Raw genomic sequence first — 16,979 nt, 5'->3', positions numbered from 1 at the left:
TCGTACTCAGTTTCTGTTGTGCTGACTGGACCTCTCGGGACACAGCCGTATGGAAAGCCTTCAGCTTTTCTGTTTGGCTGTAGCTGTTGTAGAGGCGGTTCAACTGGCTCTCACCCCCTAAGCCTCAACTTAGTAGCAGAGACTACTACCCAGCATGAGGGTTTCACAGCTACTGCAGCACAAGCCCTACAAAATACAATCTTTCTTCTGGTTATACACGTTAAATGTTCACCTCGTGATAAGGTACTTAATTTGTGATCTTTCAGCTTGTCTGACCTTGGTGGTCTGACTGATTCTTGCTTTCTCCCGCTCTCTGTCCAGGTACAGTAATCCTTTATTGTTTTTCTCACACTCCATCAGTTTGACTTTGGAGTTCAGTCTATTGCACGTGTGTGTACCAGTTTGTAGTGCAATGTCACCTGACTACCTTATGTCCTGCACTCATAATATATATATATAGAGAGAGAGAGAGAGAGAGAAATACTGTAAATCTTAAGAACAAAATCCAACACCAAAAGCTCTCCATGAGTCATTATACCCCAGCATTGAAACTGAGTTCTTGCCAGCATGCAACACATCGCTAATCCAACCAGAAGACCAAGGTGTGAGGTCGACACATTGACTGTCACTTGCTATTGACTGACCTTCAATTGCAGATTTAGAGGCAGCTTCGATATTCGTTTTACAAACGTGTTTTTTTTCTAATACGAATCACATGCATGCCATTAAAAGAGCCATCTTTAGAGATCAGGATATTGATCATTTTTCTTGAGCATCTGAAGGGATGTGAGGGAGCTTCTCTTTCTGAACTGGCATGCCTAGAAAGTGGATGACCGTCGCGATACCGTTTGCCACTCAGCGTTGCCGAAGGAAACAAAAGTGGGAAGATTGAAATGTTTGGTATTTTCGGGAAATAAATGTCCATACTCGAGTTCTTCCTCCCAAAGCCTACGGCACCAACGGCGACCCCTGCTGGCCGAGAGAGCAAAAGCTTACAGCACCTGGTATTCCCAGGCGGTCTCCCATCCAAGTACTAACCAGGCCCGACCCTGCTTAGCTTCCGAGATCAGACGAGATCGGGCGTGTTCAGGGTGGTGTGGCCGTAAGCGAAAGCCGGGGCGCCGGACTCGCTACTTGAAGCTGTGTGGCGGGGGCGCCGTGCCCCCTGGGCGGGACTGAGGGATCGTTCATGTGCGATTCTTTGGAAAGGAGCCGCTTTCGAACTCAGTGCGTGCCTGGATGTTGGCGAATGTGCTCCCTTCAGTTGGCTTGCCCTGCTCTTGTCCCGCACTGGAGCAGGACAAACAAACTGCACGGAGGAGCACAAGGCAAGTCTTCACAAGACAGAAACCTCCAGTGCACAGCACTCTGAAAACATTTCGGGGCTGTCGCGTTTTATTTCGGCACATAAAGCGCACCGGCCCTACACGTCGGCCAGACGCGCGGCGCCTCCGCCCTCTTGTGGCCTTGCGGCGTCAGAGCAAGAGGCTCCTTCTCGCTGCCTTTCCGCTGTCCCGGCGGCCGGCGAGGAGGAAGCGCCGGGACGCTGTGCTGCAGAGCCCCGAGAGGGAACCTGGAGCGCACACTTTGTGGGGGGCGGGGGGCCGCGTTCGCGCCCTGCCCCGGTCTCTTGCGCGAGCACTAAATCTCACGGCGCCAGCCAGCGGCCAGGAGACAAGTACAATATCACGGGACAGGGGGCCTCATCATTGATTGTTACAGGTGAGACGGGGATTAGGAGGAGAGCCCGACTGATGGGTAACACCCCCGTGACTCTTTCTTGAGAGACGCCCTGGGATTTGGAATGGCCAAGGAGGGTCAGGACACCTCGGTTTTACGCCTCCCCCGAAGGACGGCGCCTGTTTGTGCAGCAGAGTGTCGCCATGAGGATGCTGGGGCATAAGAGAGCCACACAGCCCGCAGGGTGAGCGCTCCCTACTGGTCCCAGTCACCCCTCTCGCAGGAGCAGGAGCAGCAGGAGCAGCAGCAGCAGCAGCAGCAACCTGAGCTTTCCCGGGGGGAATCTCCCATCCGGGTGCCGGCCGGGCTCACACCTGCTGGGCTGCCGTGGGTGAGCCCAGTCGAGAGTCGCAGGGTGAGACCTAGTCACTGGGGATTACTCGGCTCTCAGCACTTGAAAAGACCGACGGAGGACTCGTTCCCGCCGGAGCTGAATGTGCCTGCGAGTGTCGTGTCGTCTTCTTCCCCCGCCCCGCTGTGCTTGCTGTATTGTCTTTGAAGCCGGCCCCCGAGACGAGGCGGGCTGTTCCTGTGCCCCAATTAACACTTTACAGGTGCCATTCCCCGGCATTGTGGCCATTGTCGGAGGTCACACGCGATAAGATGAGGTGGAGGAGAGCGGGGCGTGCCCAGCGCCAGACATTGAAGGAAGGGGGCTGTGCGAGGTGAGGTGAGGCGCGACACGCCGGAGCCCCGACGCTGCTAATGCGGAGCACTTGTTGAACTGGCATTGAAAGGACGTGTGCGCACGGAGCGAGCCTTCCCTGCGGCGGAGCGTGGAAACTTTCTCCCCCCGCTGCAGGAGTTGTGTGCGGTGCGGTGCAGCGGTGCCGAGGGAAAAGCACGGAAGGCAGCAGGCTCTGGAGAGCAGGTAAGAGACGGAGCCTTGGGGGCAGGCGAGCAGGCGCGTTTTTCGGAAATTGCTGAAGAGGCTCCGGTGTTTGTTCGGTGTGTGGCAGGCGCACGTCGCGAGCTTGCGTAGCGATCTGCCGGTCTGGTGATATGTAAATGAGGCCGAATTGCATCCCGGGACATGCTGCGATGGCGAAATGGCGACTGCAGATGTGTAGGAAACGGCGCGCTCGTTTTCTCGTTTTGCCCACACTTTTGAGTGTTGGTGTGGCGTGTGAGTGTGCGAAAGAGTGGGCCCAGCAGGAGGCGGTGGCGTGCAGGGCGAGGAGCTGGCCTAGGCTGCGAGTGCTGTGCTGTGGGTGCGGGCCGCTTGCAGGGGCCTGTACAACTCATACTTACCTGGCAGGGGAGATACCTTGATCAAGAAGGAGGTTCACCCAGGGCGAGGCTCGGCCATTGCACTCCGGCTGTGCTGACCCCTGCGAATTCCCCAAATGTGGGAATCTCGACTGCATAATTTCTGGTAGTGGGGGACTGCGTTCGCGCTCTCCCCTGATGTGCTTGGTCCAATAACAGATGCGGCTTTGCTGTGTGCTGTGTGCTGGGGAGCTGTGCTGGGCTTCCGCGCTCGGCAGCCCCCCCCCCGTGAGCAGCACAACATGCTGGTGAAACCGCTTCATAGAGGGGGGTTATTAGAAAGACGCCCTGGGGTTTTTCACGAGCACTGGCAGACGACATGGTACTCGTGTTAGTGCCCGTTACAGACATACGCTATGCTTTCTTGTTCTTAACTCGGTTTTTCCCTTTTTTTCTGCTCACTCTGAATCCATCCCTGCTCATTTTGTTCGAGAATCTGTGCTCTGTTGGATACAAAGGGCCTTGGGTGGCTTTGAAGAATGCATTCGTCTTCTTCTAGACCAGTGGCTTCTAGAGTAGCGAATAGTCCTTACCCAGCAGAGCGCACTGTAATAAAAATACACAAGGAATCCCTGAGAAGTAGAAATGAATGATCCTACAGACATGTTCTGAATATTTGCCCCCTTCTTCTCTTTCTCTATCACTTTGTTTCTAGATTTCCTTTTCTGCCTTTTGAAGCACGGTATGCATGCTACAGCGGAAGGTGACCGAATCTGTCCTCGGACCAGGTAACATGGGGTTCACATAGTGCTGTTAATGTTGTTTTGACGGCGGCATGATTCACCCACTCAAACCCACATTGATTCAGATGTTTTAATGGTCCTGCATTTTATCCTCGGGTCTCGCGATCCCCTCGTACTCAGTTTCTGTTGTGCTGACTGGACCTCTCGGGACACAGCCGTATGGAAAGCCTTCAGCTTTTCTGTTTGGCTGTAGCTGTTGTAGAGGCGGTTCAACTGGCTCTCACCCCCTAAGCCTCAACTTAGTAGCAGAGACTACTACCCAGCATGAGGGTTTCACAGCTACTGCAGCACAAGCCCTACAAAATACAATCTTTCTTCTGGTTATACACGTTAAATGTTCACCTCGTGATAAGGTACTTAATTTGTGATCTTTCAGCTTGTCTGACCTTGGTGGTCTGACTGATTCTTGCTTTCTCCCGCTCTCTGTCCAGGTACAGTAATCCTTTATTGTTTTTCTCACACTCCATCAGTTTGACTTTGGAGTTCAGTCTATTGCACGTGTGTGTACCAGTTTGTAGTGCAATGTCACCTGACTACCTTATGTCCTGCACTCATAATATATATATATAGAGAGAGAGAGAGAGAGAGAAATACTGTAAATCTTAAGAACAAAATCCAACACCAAAAGCTCTCCATGAGTCATTATACCCCAGCATTGAAACTGAGTTCTTGCCAGCATGCAACACATCGCTAATCCAACCAGAAGACCAAGGTGTGAGGTCGACACATTGACTGTCACTTGCTATTGACTGACCTTCAATTGCAGATTTAGAGGCAGCTTCGATATTCGTTTTACAAACGTGTTTTTTTTCTAATACGAATCACATGCATGCCATTAAAAGAGCCATCTTTAGAGATCAGGATATTGATCATTTTTCTTGAGCATCTGAAGGGATGTGAGGGAGCTTCTCTTTCTGAACTGGCATGCCTAGAAAGTGGATGACCGTCGCGATACCGTTTGCCACTCAGCGTTGCCGAAGGAAACAAAAGTGGGAAGATTGAAATGTTTGGTATTTTCGGGAAATAAATGTCCATACTCGAGTTCTTCCTCCCAAAGCCTACGGCACCAACGGCGACCCCTGCTGGCCGAGAGAGCAAAAGCTTACAGCACCTGGTATTCCCAGGCGGTCTCCCATCCAAGTACTAACCAGGCCCGACCCTGCTTAGCTTCCGAGATCAGACGAGATCGGGCGTGTTCAGGGTGGTGTGGCCGTAAGCGAAAGCCGGGGCGCCGGACTCGCTACTTGAAGCTGTGTGGCGGGGGCGCCGTGCCCCCTGGGCGGGACTGAGGGATCGTTCATGTGCGATTCTTTGGAAAGGAGCCGCTTTCGAACTCAGTGCGTGCCTGGATGTTGGCGAATGTGCTCCCTTCAGTTGGCTTGCCCTGCTCTTGTCCCGCACTGGAGCAGGACAAACAAACTGCACGGAGGAGCACAAGGCAAGTCTTCACAAGACAGAAACCTCCAGTGCACAGCACTCTGAAAACATTTCGGGGCTGTCGCGTTTTATTTCGGCACATAAAGCGCACCGGCCCTACACGTCGGCCAGACGCGCGGCGCCTCCGCCCTCTTGTGGCCTTGCGGCGTCAGAGCAAGAGGCTCCTTCTCGCTGCCTTTCCGCTGTCCCGGCGGCCGGCGAGGAGGAAGCGCCGGGACGCTGTGCTGCAGAGCCCCGAGAGGGAACCTGGAGCGCACACTTTGTGGGGGGCGGGGGGCGGGGGGCCGCGTTCGCGCCCTGCCCCGGTCTCTTGCGCGATCACTAAATCTCACGGCGCCAGCCAGCGGCCAGGAGACAAGTACAATATCAGGGGACAGGGGGCCTCATCATTGATTGTTACAGGTGAGACGGGGATTAGGAGGAGAGCCCGACTGATGGGTAACACCCCCGTGACTCTTTCTTGAGAGACGCCCTGGGATTTGGAATGGCCAAGGAGGGTCAGGACACCTCGGTTTTACGCCTCCCCCGAAGGACGGCGCCTGTTTGTGCAGCAGAGTGTCGCCATGAGGATGCTGGGGCATAAGAGAGCCACACAGCCCGCAGGGTGAGCGCTCCCTACTGGTCCCAGTCACCCCTCTCGCAGGAGCAGGAGCAGCAGCAGCAGCAGCAGCAGCAGCAACCTGAGCTTTCCCGGGGGGAATCTCCCATCCGGGTGCCGGCCGGGCTCACACCTGCTGGGCTGCCGTGGGTGAGCCCAGTCGAGAGTCGCAGGGTGAGACCTAGTCACTGGGGATTACTCGGCTCTCAGCACTTGAAAAGACCGACGGAGGACTCGTTCCCGCCGGAGCTGAATGTGCCTGCGAGTGTCGTGTCGTCTTCTTCCCCCGCCCCGCTGTGCTTGCTGTATTGTCTTTGAAGCCGGCCCCCGAGACGAGGCGGGCTGTTCCTGTGCCCCAATTAACACTTTACAGGTGCCATTCCCCGGCATTGTGGCCATTGTCGGAGGTCACACGCGATAAGATGAGGTGGAGGAGAGCGGGGCGTGCCCAGCGCCAGACATTGAAGGAAGGGGGCTGTGCGAGGTGAGGTGAGGCGCGACACGCCGGAGCCCCGACGCTGCTAATGCGGAGCACTTGTTGAACTGGCATTGAAAGGACGTGTGCGCACGGAGCGAGCCTTCCCTGCGGCGGAGCGTGGAAACTTTCTCCCCCCGCTGCAGGAGTTGTGTGCGGTGCGGTGCAGCGGTGCCGAGGGAAAAGCACGGAAGGCAGCAGGCTCTGGAGAGCAGGTAAGAGACGGAGCCTTGGGGGCAGGCGAGCAGGCGCGTTTTTCGGAAATTGCTGAAGAGGCTCCGGTGTTTGTTCGGTGTGTGGCAGGCGCACGTCGCGAGCTTGCGTAGCGATCTGCCGGTCTGGTGATATGTAAATGAGGCCGAATTGCATCCCGGGACATGCTGCGATGGCGAAATGGCGACTGCAGATGTGTAGGAAACGGCGCGCTCGTTTTCTCGTTTTGCCCACACTTTTGAGTGTTGGTGTGGCGTGTGAGTGTGTGAAAGAGTGGGCCCAGCAGGAGGCGGTGGCGTGCAGGGCGAGGAGCTGGCCTAGGCTGCGAGTGCTGTGCTGTGGGTGCGGGCCGCTTGCAGGGGCCTGTACAATTCATACTTACCTGGCAGGGGAGATACCTTGATCAAGAAGGAGATTCACCCAGGGCGAGGCTCGGCCATTGCACTCCGGCTGTGCTGACCCCTGCGAATTCCCCAAATGTGGGAATCTCGACTGCATAATTTCTGGTAGTGGGGGACTGCGTTCGCGCTCTCCCCTGATGTGCTTGGTCCAATAACAGATGCGGCTTTGCTGTGTGCTGTGTGCTGGGGAGCTGTGCTGGGCTTCCGCGCTCGGCAGCCCCCCCCCCGTGAGCAGCACAACATGCTGGTGAAACCGCTTCATAGAGGGGGGTTATTAGAAAGACGCCCTGGGGTTTTTCACGAGCACTGGCAGACGACATGGTACTCGTGTTAGTGCCCGTTACAGACATACGCTATGCTTTCTTGTTCTTAACTCGGTTTTTCCCTTTTTTTCTGCTCACTCTGAATCCATCCCTGCTCATTTTGTTCGAGAATCTGTGCTCTGTTGGATACAAAGGGCCTTGGGTGGCTTTGAAGAATGCATTCGTCTTCTTCTAGACCAGTGGCTTCTAGAGTAGCGAATAGTCCTTACCCAGCAGAGCGCACTGTAATAAAAATACACAAGGAATCCCTGAGAAGTAGAAATGAATGATCCTACAGACATGTTCTGAATATTTGCCCCCTTCTTCTCTTTCTCTATCACTTTGTTTCTAGATTTCCTTTTCTGCCTTTTGAAGCACGGTATGCATGCTACAGCGGAAGGTGACCGAATCTGTCCTCGGACCAGGTAACATGGGGTTCACATAGTGCTGTTAATGTTGTTTTGACGGCGGCATGATTCACCCACTCAAACCCACATTGATTCAGATGTTTTAATGGTCCTGCATTTTATCCTCGGGTCTCGCGATCCCCTCGTACTCAGTTTCTGTTGTGCTGACTGGACCTCTCGGGACACAGCCGTATGGAAAGCCTTCAGCTTTTCTGTTTGGCTGTAGCTGTTGTAGAGGCGGTTCAACTGGCTCTCACCCCCTAAGCCTCAACTTAGTAGCAGAGACTACTACCCAGCATGAGGGTTTCACAGCTACTGCAGCACAAGCCCTACAAAATACAATCTTTCTTCTGGTTATACACGTTAAATGTTCACCTCGTGATAAGGTACTTAATTTGTGATCTTTCAGCTTGTCTGACCTTGGTGGTCTGACTGATTCTTGCTTTCTCCCGCTCTCTGTCCAGGTACAGTAATCCTTTATTGTTTTTCTCACACTCCATCAGTTTGACTTTGGAGTTCAGTCTATTGCACGTGTGTGTACCAGTTTGTAGTGCAATGTCACCTGACTACCTTATGTCCTGCACTCATAATATATATATATAGAGAGAGAGAGAGAGAGAGAAATACTGTAAATCTTAAGAACAAAATCCAACACCAAAAGCTCTCCATGAGTCATTATACCCCAGCATTGAAACTGAGTTCTTGCCAGCATGCAACACATCGCTAATCCAACCAGAAGACCAAGGTGTGAGGTCGACACATTGACTGTCACTTGCTATTGACTGACCTTCAATTGCAGATTTAGAGGCAGCTTCGATATTCGTTTTACAAACGTGTTTTTTTTCTAATACGAATCACATGCATGCCATTAAAAGAGCCATCTTTAGAGATCAGGATATTGATCATTTTTCTTGAGCATCTGAAGGGATGTGAGGGAGCTTCTCTTTCTGAACTGGCATGCCTAGAAAGTGGATGACCGTCGCGATACCGTTTGCCACTCAGCGTTGCCGAAGGAAACAAAAGTGGGAAGATTGAAATGTTTGGTATTTTCGGGAAATAAATGTCCATACTCGAGTTCTTCCTCCCAAAGCCTACGGCACCAACGGCGACCCCTGCTGGCCGAGAGAGCAAAAGCTTACAGCACCTGGTATTCCCAGGCGGTCTCCCATCCAAGTACTAACCAGGCCCGACCCTGCTTAGCTTCCGAGATCAGACGAGATCGGGCGTGTTCAGGGTGGTGTGGCCGTAAGCGAAAGCCGGGGCGCCGGACTCGCTACTTGAAGCTGTGTGGCGGGGGCGCCGTGCCCCCTGGGCGGGACTGAGGGATCGTTCATGTGCGATTCTTTGGAAAGGAGCCGCTTTCGAACTCAGTGCGTGCCTGGATGTTGGCGAATGTGCTCCCTTCAGTTGGCTTGCCCTGCTCTTGTCCCGCACTGGAGCAGGACAAACAAACTGCACGGAGGAGCACAAGGCAAGTCTTCACAAGACAGAAACCTCCAGTGCACAGCACTCTGAAAACATTTCGGGGCTGTCGCGTTTTATTTCGGCACATAAAGCGCACCGGCCCTACACGTCGGCCAGACGCGCGGCGCCTCCGCCCTCTTGTGGCCTTGCGGCGTCAGAGCAAGAGGCTCCTTCTCGCTGCCTTTCCGCTGTCCCGGCGGCCGGCGAGGAGGAAGCGCCGGGACGCTGTGCTGCAGAGCCCCGAGAGGGAACCTGGAGCGCACACTTTGTGGGGGGCGGGGGGCCGCGTTCGCGCCCTGCCCCGGTCTCTTGCGCGAGCACTAAATCTCACGGCGCCAGCCAGCGGCCAGGAGACAAGTACAATATCACGGGACAGGGGGCCTCATTATTGATTGTTACAGGTGAGACGGGGATTAGGAGGAGAGCCCGACTGATGGGTAACACCCCCGTGACTCTTTCTTGAGAGACGCCCTGGGATTTGGAATGGCCAAGGAGGGTCAGGACACCTCGGTTTTACGCCTCCCCCGAAGGACGGCGCCTGTTTGTGCAGCAGAGTGTCGCCATGAGGATGCTGGGGCATAAGAGAGCCACACAGCCCGCAGGGTGAGCGCTCCCTACTGGTCCCAGTCACCCCTCTCGCAGGAGCAGCAGCAGCAGCAGCAGCAGCAGCAGCAACCTGAGCTTTCCCGGGGGGAATCTCCCATCCGGGTGCCGGCCGGGCTCACACCTGCTGGGCTGCCGTGGGTGAGCCCAGTCGAGAGTCGCAGGGTGAGACCTAGTCACTGGGGATTACTCGGCTCTCAGCACTTGAAAAGACCGACGGAGGACTCGTTCCCGCCGGAGCTGAATGTGCCTGCGAGTGTCGTGTCGTCTTCTTCCCCCGCCCCGCTGTGCTTGCTGTATTGTCTTTGAAGCCGGCCCCCGAGACGAGGCGGGCTGTTCCTGTGCCCCAATTAACACTTTACAGGTGCCATTCCCCGGCATTGTGGCCATTGTCGGAGGTCACACGCGATAAGATGAGGTGGAGGAGAGCGGGGCGTGCCCAGCGCCAGACATTGAAGGAAGGGGGCTGTGCGAGGTGAGGTGAGGCGCGACACGCCGGAGCCCCGATGCTGCTAATGCGGAGCACTTGTTGAACTGGCATTGAAAGGACGTGTGCGCACGGAGCGAGCCTTCCCTGCGGCGGAGCGTGGAAACTTTCTCCCCCCGCTGCAGGAGTTGTGTGCGGTGCGGTGCAGCGGTGCCGAGGGAAAAGCACGGAAGGCAGCAGGCTCTGGAGAGCAGGTAAGAGACGGAGCCTTGGGGGCAGGCGAGCAGGCGCGTTTTTCGGAAATTGCTGAAGAGGCTCCGGTGTTTGTTCGGTGTGTGGCAGGCGCACGTCGCGAGCTTGCGTAGCGATCTGCCGGTCTGGTGATATGTAAATGAGGCCGAATTGCATCCCGGGACATGCTGCGATGGCGAAATGGCGACTGCAGATGTGTAGGAAACGGCGCGCTCGTTTTCTCGTTTTGCCCACACTTTTGAGTGTTGGTGTGGCGTGTGAGTGTGTGAAAGAGTGGGCCCAGCAGGAGGCGGTGGCGTGCAGGGCGAGGAGCTGGCCTAGGCTGCGAGTGCTGTGCTGTGGGTGCGGGCCGCTTGCAGGGGCCTGTACAATTCATACTTACCTGGCAGGGGAGATACCTTGATCAGCCTGTAGGTGGAGTTGTTGGATTGTTTTCTTGTTTTGTGGAAGCAGTGTTTGTTTAGCAGTTTACGAAATGGCAACTTTTGGATCCCGCAAGAATGCTGTGCGTTTTGAGCTTTTGGATGACCTCTTCATGGATCGTATGCAGTTCAGCAGAAAAGTGTTGCAGAAGGAACTTGGCTTTGAACCTCGGCACTTGGATTTCATCTTCGCTCTCCCAGGTCAGAAAGCATTTGAGGTTGTATTTGCTACCTATCCTCTGTTTGAACAATGTGTGGATGTGTTTGAGGCAAAAAGAGGGAAAGTTCCTGCTCTTGAGAAGATCAACTTGCAGCCTTTGACACAGAGAGAGAGGAAAACCGTGCATGTTGTTATGTTCTCGGAACTGGCAAAGACGGAGGACATTCACACCTGGCTTAACCAGTACTGCACCGTCCACCATGGAACTGAGGTTAGAGATGTTGACGGTATAAAAACAGGAGCAAGGAAATTCGAGGTTCGCTTGCTACCGGACAATGTAAATGGAGGCTTAAGGCACCTGCCCTCTACAATCCGGCTGGGCGCCTGCAATGGCTATGTTTTTTATGTGGGACAACCAAAGGTGTGTCGGCGCTGTGGTGCTGTGGGACACCTGGCATCGTCCTGCACTGTGAAATGCTGCAAGACCTGTGGCAAACAGGGACATTTAGCCTCTGACTGTTCAATGCTGCCAAAGTGCAATTTATGTGGCTCGGAAGGACACGTTTTTAAGAACTGCCCTCACGCCTACGCCAATAAACTCAAAATGAGAAAGGATGAGGCAGTGCTTGTTTCAGCCAAACCGGCCCGAAAAGCCAAAGCAAACAACAAGTCAAACAAAGAACCCTTGTTGGACAAAGACTCTCAGCCTCCAGCCAGGATCAGTCCTGCTGTGGCTCCGGGGCCGGTGGAAGAAAGATCCACTACGCCCCCACAACCGCAGACTGCACCAGACAAGCACGAGGGTTTGAAAACCCCCGAGAACAGCGAGGACCCCTCCCCCACTCCTGCTCCTCAGAACGAGGGCCAGTGTGGGGCCCCCCGGTGGAGCGGGTCCAGCGAGGATAACCAGGATTCAGCGGAGCTGCTTTTCCCAGACTCTGCAAGTGCTACAGATGCCCTCCTCTCCTCCATCCAGTCCATCACGGAGGATCTGCAGCAGCTGGTGGGTGAGGGGGAAGAGGAGACTGGTGCATCGGCTGCACCCCTTTCCCCTCAGTGCTCCCAGGAGCTGGACGTGAGGAAAAGGAAAAATGACTCTGTTTTCTCCCCGAGCGAGGAGGAAGGAGAGCATGGCGATGGGGACAGCTGGAACCCCTCCACCCCTCCCTCTAGCCCCTTCCTTGAAATGGACTCTGTGAACGCTTTTACTGCTGCCACCCTGATGAAGGCTCATTCAGAGGATGGCTGGCAGGAAATTGGTAAGAAGAAAAAGAAAAAGAAGAAGGTAACAGGTGAGACAGAAGAGAAATGTGTTTTGTAAAGACTGGTTCCACTTTCTTATGTAATATGGCTCTAAACATAATTTCTCTTAACACCAGAGGTATCAATGACAGAGTTAAATGTCAGTCTGTCTTTGATTACCTCCAGCAGAGAGAGGGAGATGTGTTGATGTTGCAGGAGTGTGCTTTAGCCTATCAAGAGAGGTATAAAAGCTTTGAAGATAGGTGGGATAAAGGGCCTTCTGTTTGGTCAGGGGACAATAACAACAGAGCCTCTGGCGTGGCCATTCTTTTCAAAGGATGGGCTTTCAAATTGAAAAGTATTCAGAGGGTCATAGATGGCAGGTTGCTGTGTGTGGATGTGGAATGGGGGACCGTTAACCTGCGGCTAATCAATGTGTATTGTCCTACCGACGTGGGAGGAAGGGTGGAGCTACTCAAGGCACTCTCTCCCCTATTGTTATGTAGCACAGACGTGATAGTGGGAGGGGATTTTAATTGTATCTTAGAGCACACAGACAGGCAGTCTAGCTCTCCGATAAAATTGGATTCCAGCTCACTGGCCCTGCAAAACTTAGTTCAAGACTTTAAACTCTCAGACACATATAGATGTATATATCCCACAACAGCAGGATATACATGGTCAGGGAGGAATAGCAGCTCCAGAATTGACTATTGCTTTGTCTCAGCGAGAGTGAAAGTTGTTGGGGTCACTCTTCAGCCTGTCTTCTTCTCAGATCATCAGGCTTTAGGGTGTAGAGTGGAACTCCAGGGCGGGACTGTCTTTGGCCCAGGCCTCTGGAAACTCAACACAAAGCTGCTAGAGAACGAGGGGGTAGTATCCCGCTACAAGGAGAAACTATCACAGTGGCTGTCCTTGCAGTGTCTGTACGGGTCAGTAGGAGAGTGGTGGGAGGAGGTGAAGGTGAGGACAAAGGCCTTTTTCATGGCTGAGGGAAGGAAGGCTGCTGCCAGACGGAGAGGAGTGCTAGCCAGGAAACAGAGGCAGCTGCAGCGTCTCTACACGATGCTGCACAGTGGCTTCGATGTGCTCGAGGATATCACCCTTTTAAAAAAGGACATCCGGAGCATAGCCGAAGAAAGTAGTCGAGGAGTGCTGTTAAGAAGCAGAGTGCAGTTCTTGGAAGAAAATGAGAAGTGTACTCGCTTCTTTTTCAGGAAAGTGGTAGGCTCCAAGTCTGTCATGGAAAGTGTAGTTGATGAGGAGGGACGAGAGAGAACAGAGCCGAGTGCTATCCTCTCCTGCACCGAGGCCTTCTACTCAAGACTGTACAGCTCTACAGAGGTAAAGGATGAAGAAATTCATTTTTTCACCTCAAAGCTAGAAAACGTTTTGAGTGAAGAAGATAGGGAAGTACTTGAGAGGGATTTGACAGTAGAAGAGCTGAGACAGGCTATGGAGAGCTTACAGAAGGGGAAAACTCCGGGTGCTGACGGGCTCCCTAAAGAATTTTATTGCACCTTTTGGGATCTGCTTCAGGATCCGCTACTGCTCCTATTCGAGGAAAGCTATAAGACAGAATTGCTGCCTGACTCCTTAAGAGAAGGCACTATCTCTCTCTTGTTTAAGAAAGGAGCAAAGAATGACATAAAGAACTGGAGACCCCTCAGCCTGTTAGGCGTGGACACTAAGATCCTGTCCAAAGCCCTTTTCCTGCGCCTACAAAATGTAGTGGCCTCACTGGTAGGGAAAGAACAGACTTGTGGGATAGCAGGACGCCTGATGAGCGACAACCTGGCCTTGTTGAGGGATGTCTGTCTGTACTCGGAGGACCGCTCCCTCCCTCTGTGCATTTTAGGTGTAGACCTAGAAAAGGCCTTTGACCGCCTAAACCGGCAGTACTTGACATCGGTACTTGAGCACATGAAGTTTGGCCCCATCATGAGAAAGTGGATTAACCTGCTGTACACAGGTAGCAACAGCAGAGTAATGGTTAATGGCAATAGATCACGCCCCTTTGAAGTCTGTTCAGGGGTGAGGCAGGGCTGCCCATTATCCCCCTTGTTATTCGTTTTGGCTATGGAGCCCTTAGCCTGTGCCTTGCGCCAGGATCAGGCCATTAATGGGATACCAGTGCCTGGAAGTGGGGGAGGAGAGGTAAAGACATCTCTATACATGGATGACGTCACCCTGCTCCTCTCTGACAATGCCTCAATTAGCAGAGCTCTGCAGTGCTGTGATCGTTTCTCTTTGGCTTCCTCTGCAAAAATTAACAAATCTAAGAGTGAGATTTTTTATCAGAACTGGAGGGAGCCAAAAGAAGGACATGATCTCAGGCTGCAAGAGAAGAGAATTAAGGTCCTGGGGGTGTATTTTGGAGAAGAGATGGGAACAGTAAATTGGCAGAACAAATTGCCAATCTTAAACAAAAAACTGATGCAATGGAAGGACCGAGACCTCACCATGACAGGGAAGGTGCTGGTCATCAAAGCTGAGCTCTTGCCTGTCTTGAATTTTCTGGCTTCTACCTTCCCAATCCCACACCGTGTTGCGGCGGTGCTGAGGAGATTGATGTTTCAATTTCTATGGGGTGGGAAGCAGGAAAGACTCAGAAGGGAAATAATGTACAGGCCGCTACCCTCAGGGGGGAAGTCTGTCCCAGATATTACTACGAAGCTGCTGTGCATTTTCCTGGCCTCTGTGCTGAGAGGCTTTGCAACAGCACCTGCAGCGCGTACCTGGACTTATTTTTCCAGGCTCTGGATAGGTAGGGAGGTGTTCAGAGTGTGGGGTGTCAGACCCAAGCTGGATGTCCCACTCTCTGACACATGCCCTGCAATTTATGGGACAGTTAAAAGTTTTCTAAGATCTCACCCAATTGGCCATATTCCCCTCCGAGATGTCAGCGTCCAAAAACTGGAAGATTTCGTTGCACCCCAGAACAATAGGCAGACCCCTGTGGGCATTTTAACATCAGCCCAAACAAGGAAGGTGTGGAAACACACATCCTCTAAGTTTCTGTGCAACATTCACAGAGATTTAGCCTGGAGTGTCGTCCACCAGTGCTTACCGGTACGAACTTTCTTGTACCGTAGGGGCCTCACCCCCAGCCCTCGCTGCGTTAGGGTGGGCTGCGGCGAGGAGGAGAATGTGACCCATCTCCTGTGGTCCTGCTTTTTTGCTAAGGCCTTCTGGGCACAGTTTGAAAATTGGTTGCAAGCTCTCTCGCCCCAATTTACCCTGACCGCTGCTTTCGTCATATACGGCATTTCTCCTGTCAAACTTCCTCCTGACGTGTTTGACAGGATCTGGGCCATGGTGAACAGTGGGAAAGACGCCCTGTGGAGAGTGAGGAACATGGGGCTGTTCAAAGGCATCGAGGTCCCAGTCAAGGCAGCAGGTAGCCTGGCCCTGTTCATCACCCGAGAGAACTATTACCTCAGAGATCTGTGGAGAGAAGGGAGGGAGGAAGCAGAAAATCTGTGGGAAATAGAGAGCATAGGTCAATATCTCAAGAAACTGTGAAAAACATTATCATGTTTAAGTAAAGAATGTGATTTGCACCAGAAAAAAAGAAATTGTTGCTATGTAACTGGTACCGTGTCAAAATGTAATGAGATGTGATCATATATACTGTTTTAAGTATGTATATTAATGTAAAGCGTTCTAAATTGTGATGTCCTGTACTTTTTTGTGAAAAGAAAATAAAGTTCTTAAAAATTGAAATCGGTTCACCCAGGGCGAGGCTCGGCCATTGCACTCCGGCTGTGCTGACCCCTGCGAATTCCCCAAATGTGGGAATCTCGACTGCATAATTTCTGGTAGTGGGGGACTGCGTTCGCGCTCTCCCCTGATGTGCTTGGTCCAATAACAGATGCGGCTTTGCTGTGTGCTGTGTGCTGGGGAGCTGTGCTGGGCTTCCGCGCTCGGCAGCCCCCCCCCCGTGAGCAGCACAACATGCTGGTGAAACCGCTTCATAGAGGGGGGTTATTAGAAAGACGCCCTGGGGTTTTTCACGAGCACTGGCAGACGACATGGTACTCGTGTTAGTGCCCGTTACAGACATACGCTATGCTTTCTTGTTCTTAACTCGGTTTTTCCCTTTTTTTCTGCTCACTCTGAATCCATCCCTGCTCATTTTGTTCGAGAATCTGTGCTCTGTTGGATACAAAGGGCCTTGGGTGGCTTTGAAGAATGCATTCGTCTTCTTCTAGACCAGTGGCTTCTAGAGTAGCGAATAGTCCTTACCCAGCAGAGCGCACTGTAATAAAAATACACAAGGAATCCCTGAGAAGTAGAAATGAATGATCCTACAGACATGTTCTGAATATTTGCCCCCTTCTTCTCTTTCTCTATCACTTTGTTTCTAGATTTCCTTTTCTGCCTTTTGAAGCACGGTATGCATGCTACAGCGGAAGGTGACCGAATCTGTCCTCGGACCAGGTAACATGGGGTTCACATAGTGCTGTTAATGTTGTTTTGACGGCGGCATGATTCACCCACTCAAACCCACATTGATTCAGATGTTTTAATGGTCCTGCATTTTATCCTCGGGTCTCGCGATCCCCTCGTACTCAGTTTCTGTTGTGCTGACTGGACCTCTCGGGACACAGCCGTATGGAAAGCCTTCAGCTTTTCTGTTTGGCTGTAGCTGTTGTAGAGGCGGTTCAACTGGCTCTCACCCCCTAAGCCTCAACTTAGTAGCAGAGACTACTACCCAGCATGAGGGTTTCACAGCTACTGCAGCACAAGCCCTACAAAATACAATCTTTCTTCTGGTTATACACGTTAAATGTTCACCTCGTGATAAGGTACTTAATTTGT

The 16,979-nt window shown here is 52.8% G+C and overlaps 6 non-coding genes across 6 annotated transcripts; 3 read left to right on the top strand and 3 right to left on the bottom strand.

Annotated features, from left to right (window-relative positions):
• Positions 1-989: 989 nt before the first annotated feature.
• On the bottom strand, positions 990-1,108 carry LOC148841736 (5S ribosomal RNA). Its single transcript, XR_016093095.1, has one exon. It is a non-coding gene; the product is annotated as a 5S ribosomal RNA (ribosomal RNA).
• Positions 1,109-2,983: 1,875 nt separating this feature from the next.
• Positions 2,984-3,147, top strand: LOC148841735 (U1 spliceosomal RNA). Its single transcript, XR_016091813.1, has one exon. It is a non-coding gene; the product is annotated as a U1 spliceosomal RNA (small nuclear RNA).
• A 1,704-nt stretch (positions 3,148-4,851) lies between these two features.
• LOC148841734 (5S ribosomal RNA) lies at positions 4,852-4,970 on the bottom strand. Its single transcript, XR_016093092.1, has one exon. It is a non-coding gene; the product is annotated as a 5S ribosomal RNA (ribosomal RNA).
• Positions 4,971-6,849: 1,879 nt separating this feature from the next.
• On the top strand, positions 6,850-7,013 carry LOC148841733 (U1 spliceosomal RNA). Its single transcript, XR_016091633.1, has one exon. It is a non-coding gene; the product is annotated as a U1 spliceosomal RNA (small nuclear RNA).
• Positions 7,014-8,717: 1,704 nt separating this feature from the next.
• LOC148841732 (5S ribosomal RNA) lies at positions 8,718-8,836 on the bottom strand. Its single transcript, XR_016093090.1, has one exon. It is a non-coding gene; the product is annotated as a 5S ribosomal RNA (ribosomal RNA).
• Positions 8,837-15,838: 7,002 nt separating this feature from the next.
• LOC148841731 (U1 spliceosomal RNA) lies at positions 15,839-16,008 on the top strand. The gene has a single exon (XR_016091698.1). It is a non-coding gene; the product is annotated as a U1 spliceosomal RNA (small nuclear RNA).
• The last annotated feature ends 971 nt before the right edge of the window (positions 16,009-16,979 follow it).

This window comes from Atractosteus spatula, chromosome 1, assembly GCF_055471065.1.
Source record: "Atractosteus spatula isolate fAtrSpa1 chromosome 1, fAtrSpa1.hap1, whole genome shotgun sequence".
Taxonomy (NCBI): Eukaryota; Metazoa; Chordata; class Actinopteri; order Semionotiformes; family Lepisosteidae; genus Atractosteus; species Atractosteus spatula.
Note: the sequence above shows the minus strand (reverse complement) of the source record. Positions and strands in the feature narration are given on the sequence as shown.